Source organism: Camellia sinensis, unplaced genomic scaffold, assembly GCF_055761805.1.
Source record: "Camellia sinensis isolate YWXY unplaced genomic scaffold, ASM5576180v1 Unanchor10, whole genome shotgun sequence".
Classification (NCBI taxonomy): Eukaryota; Viridiplantae; Streptophyta; class Magnoliopsida; order Ericales; family Theaceae; genus Camellia; species Camellia sinensis.
In genome coordinates this window covers 3,893,151-3,900,358 of record NW_028128988.1, presented here as the reverse complement: position 1 = coordinate 3,900,358, position 7,208 = coordinate 3,893,151, and the positions used below count along the sequence as shown (strand labels likewise).

Sequence of the window (7,208 nt, the reverse complement as noted above, 5' to 3'; positions counted from 1 at the left end):
GTGTCCTTTGGCAAAATTTATAGTTTATTGTTTTTTTTTTACAAGAAACAATAAATATGTTTATGTTTATTTTCAGTAAAAAAGAAAATGAAAACAAAAATATGTTTGCTATATAAGTATTTTAAAATTATATTTTGAAAACAAGTGAAAATGGAAGTTACGTGAGATGATTGTCGACGGTTAGAGATGGTGGCTAGAGGTGGTTGTTGGTAACGAGAAGTAATGGCTAGAGGTGGTTATTGGCCACAAGAAATGATTAGAGATGATGACCTATCAACCGCCTAAAGTTGTAATTGAAAGTAATTTTCAATAAAAGTAGTGGTCAAAGATCGTTATCGCCAGTAAGAGGTAGTTTGTGTCGATGGAAGGTAATTAGTGGTTGAGGGATGTGGTGGCCACACTATTACCAAATCATAAATAGATTATGGATCTTAAGTATGATGCATGTTATTTAATCACCGATTTTTTATTTTGTCAAAGTGTGATATTTGAGAGTGTGGTTGTTAAGGATCATTTTTTTCACACTTTTTGACTGTCATTAAAAGATAATTTCATCATATGTTTTGACCGTGATAATAAACAATTAGATCACAAATTTTCAGTGTTATTTATGATCAATAAAACCTAAGATTAAACTTACATAATCCATAATTAATAATGAGATAATATCACAGCTATATATATTTCTCAATATCTCATCACTGTTAGTGTGATAAAAAAAAAGATTCAATCACAAAATGTGACTATCAATTATAGAGTATAGATTGTGAAAAATCTAAACAGAACTAATATCTAAAATATAATCAATATTATTTGTACAAAAATTTCCTTCGAATCACAATATTGACCACATATGAATAGCTAATAACCTCATATATTTCATAAACGAAACTCGAATTTTGCAAAAATATATACAATGAAAATTAAGGAATAAAAGGTTTTTTTTACTATGATTACACAATAAAAATCTCAATAAAAAAATAAAAAAACTTAAGGAAAACTCAAAGTTCTTGAATATTCGGTCTTCTTTGACCATATATTCCATCTCTCCAAGTAATTTCTAACTTCAATAATGAAAACACAAATTAGTTCAGAAGTCGCCAGAAGCATAGAAATAAACTTATTAATTTGTTCAAAATTAAAGAAAACAAAAATTAGAAGAAAAAAATTTAAAAAGTTTATAGAATTTATCAGAGTTCGAACTAATCAACTAGACTTGAAATTAAATACAGGGGTAACGTCATATCCAGATACATCAACTGGATAGGTAAGGAAAAATCTAAAAAGTTTATAGAATTTATCAGAGTTCGAATTAATCAACTAGACTTGAAATTAAATGCAGGGGTAACATCATCCAGATACATCAACTGGATAGGTAAGGAAAAATATAAAAAGTTTATAGAATTTATCAGAGTTCGAATTAATCAACTAGACTTGAAATTAAATGCAGGGGTAACATCATCCAGATACATCAACTGGATAGGTGAGGGAAAATATAAAATTCTTGATAAGTGGTCTAAGAACAAAGAAGAACAGATTAAAATGGAGAGAGAGCTGAGCAATACACTACACAAAAGAGGGATACTTTAGTGTTTTGTTGACATGTCAAGCATTTTCCAGTAAAAGGATATCACAGAATCACATTACTCTTAACACGATTTAGAGTCTCTCTAGAGAACAGCCCGTGGAGTTGGGGCCAATGCAATAATTCAAACTCCATAATGTGAAAAATGAAGAAAGGGTAATTCATATAAAAAATGAATTAGGGTTCGGGCTAGGGATGAAAGAGCACTAACGTAGTGCTTGGCCAATCCCAAAATAATACAAAAGCCTCAACTTCAATATACTAAAATTTCATTGCTTCAGCTGGCAATAATAGATGATTTTGTCCCTAGTTAGTGCTTAAGTTGATAAAACTTAACCATTTCCTTTAAATAAATAATAAATAGAACAAAAACTACGGTTATTAAAAATCAATACCAATTGAAGTAAAAGAGCAGCTAAAAATAAAAACCTTATCCTTGACAATGGGAAAGGGTCATGAACTTTAGAAGATGAAAAGATGGTTCATAATCTCAGAACATGGTGCTATGTATGAAGGAATGAATCATAGAGGAAGGAATAAATCACAGTGAGTATGAGATTTCAATTAAGAAGTTAATTGTAACTTTGACATAAGGCCCAGCTATGTTTGCCATTTTCAGAGTGTTGTATTACAATTATTGCCTCCTCTATGAAAAGAAAAAGAAAAAAAAAAAAGAAGAAAGAACAAATATACTCTGATTAGTGTAAACTATCTCTAAAACATTATGATTAAGCAAGAAGCTGAACAGAGGCACTACATTTAAATCAAAAATGAAAAGGAATCAACATGAAGACAGAGCACATGAGATCACCATATACATAGGAAAATTTATATGTGTATATATATATACACACAGTAAAGTCACAAACATTTAGTAGTAGGCAAGCACTTTGTAAAGGTCTTCTAATAAACTATATTTGCATTCAAAAAGCCACCTAGAATTGGAGACCTAAAAGAAGTGACAACAAAGCAAAATGGATCAAAGGTCAACAAGATTTGAGTCAACTTGCTTGGCTAATAATGCAAAGATATATTATAATTATAGGCAGCTTCCATGCATGCTGCTAATTGTTGGTTAGTGTGTTTAAGCATCAGATACCTGGTTTATTAGGTATGCTAGTGAATGCTGTTGGCAAACTGATGCTTGTAAAAACAAGACTTCAACTCAAGCTATTCAATTTCCTTCTTGGCATTTTGTTTCTCCTGTAGAACAAAGAATGATGTCATTAATGAGCACTTGAACAAGTTCATGGATGACAACAAAGCAAATGACCATAAGAACTTCGCTTGTTTACAGCCCTGTAACATGAGCACTAGGCAAGCAAATGAATGAAGCATTCACAATCTAAGAAAATATTCATCAACAGCATCAAGTTTCAAAGCTTGAATAAGAATTGGCTAGAACATCTAAAGAATGAGAAGCAGATAAAACTATCATGCTGAGTATCTAAAGTCAGTTACAAAAGAAGTGGCAATTCCTATCATTGGTAGAGAGATACAGACTGGAATAGCATACCTAGATCTTCCAGAACTACTGCTTCAGCTGATTATTCAGCTCTCCCTGCTGAGCCACACATGCTCTCAAGTCATAGAAACACCAAAGATTAAGTGCACGTCTGCGTATCCAACCCAAATTACCATGTAACAGATAGCAGCGCACAACCCAACAAGCTGCAGAAGTTAGTTGCAAAAACCAAAACACATGACAAACACATATTACTGAAATCAAAAAGGAAGAGAAAAATGAAAACCACAAATAAGCTTTAGCTAAAGAATCTATAAGTTCAGAGCATCCCCATGAACTATGAAGGGTCATATCACTGCCCAAATTAAATAGGCAATGACACTAACCCACATGCATATAAATATAGACACCTAGATTATACACTCGCATAATGAGATTAAATTATTAGAAAGTTAAAGCACCTAGAACTGATGTAGCATGAACGCTCGACTTTCAGAAAATTAAAAGCTCAAGTCACATACGACACATTTGAAATATATGTAAATACTCAAATTTATGGTGTACATCAGCCTACCTTGATACATGTTTATTCACTTACAAGAACTTTACCTTCTTATATGAACTAAACATTTCAGAAAATAAAAAACTCAAACAAAATACCGTACATTGAAATATCTGTGAACACTCTAGTCAAACAAATCATAAACCTACCGAATTTAGCATTGTCATGAGTTATGGTGTACATCAGCCTACCTTGATACATGTTTATTCACTTGTTGTAAGAGCTTTACCTTCTTATAAGAACTAAATATATGCACATGTCTCTTGACCTTATTTCTGCCACTAGCACCTGGTTCAGGACAATAATACCTAAATGGGAGCACAACCCAAAGCACCTGGTTCAGGAGAATTTTGCTTGCCTAGTGCTCATGTTGTTGATGAAATTTGGTAATGCTTCACTCAATGTGAAGAAAAAAAGTGTTTTTCCCTCGATTTGATAAGCATTTTATGAAAAGGTTGGAGATGGATTTTGAGCAATTTTTCATCAAATTTAAATTTGATAGGCAAAAAAAAAAAGGATTAAGGATTGAAAAAGAACTTTTTTAATTGCAGCAGAGCAGACTGCTAATTTTTTACCCTATAATTGTCAGCCAAAAAGGTTAATTCAAATATGATTCTTCATGTAAGAAAGGGAACGTGGAATTTGACTAAACTTTGGAAGAAAAGTAGTCTTACCTAATTAACTGTGGATAACAGATGCAAATACAATGAAAAACTTAAGAGCCATGACAAAGTGACGATTGCATTTATAAGGTAAAATGTCTATCTTACAGCAGCCTTGGCCTCATCCATCGATCTCAAAACTCCAGGTCTGGGCTCCACTTGCCCATTAACAATGCAAATCCATTTTCTTGGAAATCATTCATCCAGAATAATCACCCACATAGATGAACTAACAAGTAATCATAAATGAAGAACAAATAAATTCCTACTTACAGTTCCAGATTTGAGAATTTCCTTGTATCTTTCAGTCTTTCAATCCTACAGATAACTAACCCTAAAACAGTCCATAAATATAGCCAATTAATTGATGATACAGATTAAAAAAATCTCTTTGATTTGGAGGAATTTACAAGAGATTAGCATAAATATAGCCAATTCATCTCTGTTAAAGACCATGACCTCTTCCCCCCTCTTCCCCCAATTCTTCTATTCAATAGGAGAGCTTTAAGAATATTTACGACAAAATTGCTATTGGTAACTTTGAGAAACCCTCTCTTTGCTCACAAAAGAAAGAAACCCTCACTCAACCAATCAGCCTGGCCTGTTTGGTTACGGAAATGTCTAGATAAAGCTGAATCACCCGAAATAGAAACAAAGGAAATTTTGCTAACAAATGCAAATCCAACTAATTGACTTACTTAAATTAATTAATTAATTTTTTTTTAATTTCCTAGAAACCAAAAAACCAAAATCAAAATCCAAACTCAACTACTATCAACTAAAACCATGCAATCAAACAATGATAACATCAAAATTAAAAACACAACTACAATCAGAATTAAAAAAAAAAAAAAAAAAAAAAAAAAAAAAAAAAAAATCAATATTTAATTATTTCGATGTCGAGCAAGGGTTTTAATGAATTGAATTGCAAGTACTTGGAATTTGAATTCTGAAAAAGTTGGGAATAAGAAATGCAAGAATCAAATATTCATGAGTTCTAGTGAGTCCCACTTAGGGGATAATGGTAATCTGTTAGGTGAAAAATAAGGTGTTAAAAAGATTTATTGAAGAGCTGGTGTTAACAATAAGTTTAAGAATATAAAAACTAATTCATCGAATCAGATATAGAATTTGTATAGATGGACAAAATTTTACAGAAGTATAGTTGTGAAGGTCCTCGGGAGCGCCGGACATAGAGCCGGCGATGGAGGCTCCGGCGGAGAGAACGTTGGAATAAACAATCATGTGCTTTCTTCATAATCAAAGACTTCTTCAAGTTTCACCGCTCACCGGGAAGTTACCGGTAATGATAACTGCTTCGCCGCCGCCTCCTCCGTCCGCCGCCGCCGCCCGTTGCCGGAAACTGGCGATCAGATACTCCGCGGCCGCAGATTTGGAGGAAACCAAAGAAGCGGTGTGGCAGTGGAGGTAGATTTGGTGTTGTCGTGGTCGAGAGAGAGAGAGAGATAGTCGTGTCTGTTTGGACTCCAATCACAAGATTGGAAAGATATATACAATCACATTTATTTAGGAAATGTGATAAAAAGTATAATCACACATGTTTGAAATTTGAGATTAAAAATAAATATTATTTTACTTAATTAAATTAAACGAATATTTATATACAAGTCCTGTCTTAACAATTAATGATAGTTTAAGTTCTACTCACAAAACTTTAAACTTTAAGTCGTATGTTAATTTTATAAGACCAATTTACTCTTACAAATTGAAAAGCCCGAATATTTTGCTCCCCACACTCTCTCTGCCTTTCTCTCTCTTACCATTTCATTCCTCTCCCTCTCTCTATCTATAATTCTTTTAACTCTTTCACTTCATATATAAATCACTATAACAGATCCATAAAAGCAAAGCACTCATGGCAACAATCTCACTTCTATTTGTCAACTCTCCTCTCTTAGCCTCTTCACCCCCCTCCCTTGGTCTCCAAACAACAGTATTTTCTTCACAGACCCAATTCTCAGCTCGATCCCAATCCAAACCCAGAATTAGACCCATTCGCCTATCAATCATCAGATCTCAGGTCGATGATTTTCGGAGGAAGGAAGACATAGTCATCATTGCCCATCGCTTCTCGCTATCGTAGTTGCCCACTGCTCGTTGTCACCGTCGCCGCCTCTCACCGTTGTAACCCAATCATGTCTATCTAGAACCAGATCTAGAGATTTTCAGATTTGGAAAGTGCAGAAAAATGAGGATGAAGGTGAGGGTAAGAGAGAGAGAGTAGATTGATGATATTCTCAATTTTAACCTTAAAAAAATTGAGAAATTTTTCATAATTGATAATATTCTCAATTAGTACTAGAAAAAACTAAGAAATTTCTTAGTTTTGGTAATTATAAATTGAAATCATTCTTAATTTTAAAATTAAAAACATTCACAATTCCAAAACTGAGAACATCTCAGTTCTTACCTACAAACCAGATCTCCAGATCTTAAATCTAACATTCTTAATTTTGATATTTGATTTTGTTACGTTGCTTCTGAGTTTATTAAGTCATCATCATTCAACTTGCAAATTGACGTGATCTATTAAAAAGGACAGGAACATCAATTGCAATTCAAAATGAGACTTAAGCGTTCAAAAACTTTTACACAGGACTTAAGCTACCACACATGCTGTCATTAGGACTTTTAAGTAATTAATCCTAAATTAAAAATGTAATTAAAATATCATTTTAATTTTTTAAATTACACTTTTAATAAAAGTGAGAGTTTTTTAATTTCTCTTGTGTAATCTTTAATTACTATTGTATTAGTGTCGAAGGTGGTTGACAGATGATTTCATTGTTGTGAATGTAGCCAAAGGTGATGAGAATGAATGGCAATGAGACAAGTTTGGAGTGAATTTGTCATCCTTCACCTCTACCCCATATCATATCAGGGGCGGGGATAGGTTAGTTTTGTAGTTTAAAT

At 32.9% G+C, this 7,208-nt stretch overlaps 1 long non-coding RNA gene across 3 annotated transcripts; it reads right to left on the bottom strand.

Moving 5' to 3' along the window:
• Window positions 1-2,110: 2,110 nt before the first annotated feature.
• On the bottom strand, window positions 2,111-6,508 carry LOC114265700 (uncharacterized). Of its 3 annotated transcripts, none has more exons than XR_014357806.1 (3): window positions 3,102-6,508; window positions 2,685-2,788; window positions 2,111-2,534 (listed from the first exon to the last, which is right to left on the bottom strand). It is a non-coding gene; the product is annotated as an uncharacterized LOC114265700 (long non-coding RNA). The 3 variants fall into 3 exon arrangements; XR_014357805.1 differs by having other exon boundaries at window positions 2,111-2,788; window positions 3,102-3,900; window positions 3,947-6,508; XR_014357804.1 differs by having other exon boundaries at window positions 2,111-2,788.
• Between the last annotated feature and the right edge of the window lie 700 nt (window positions 6,509-7,208).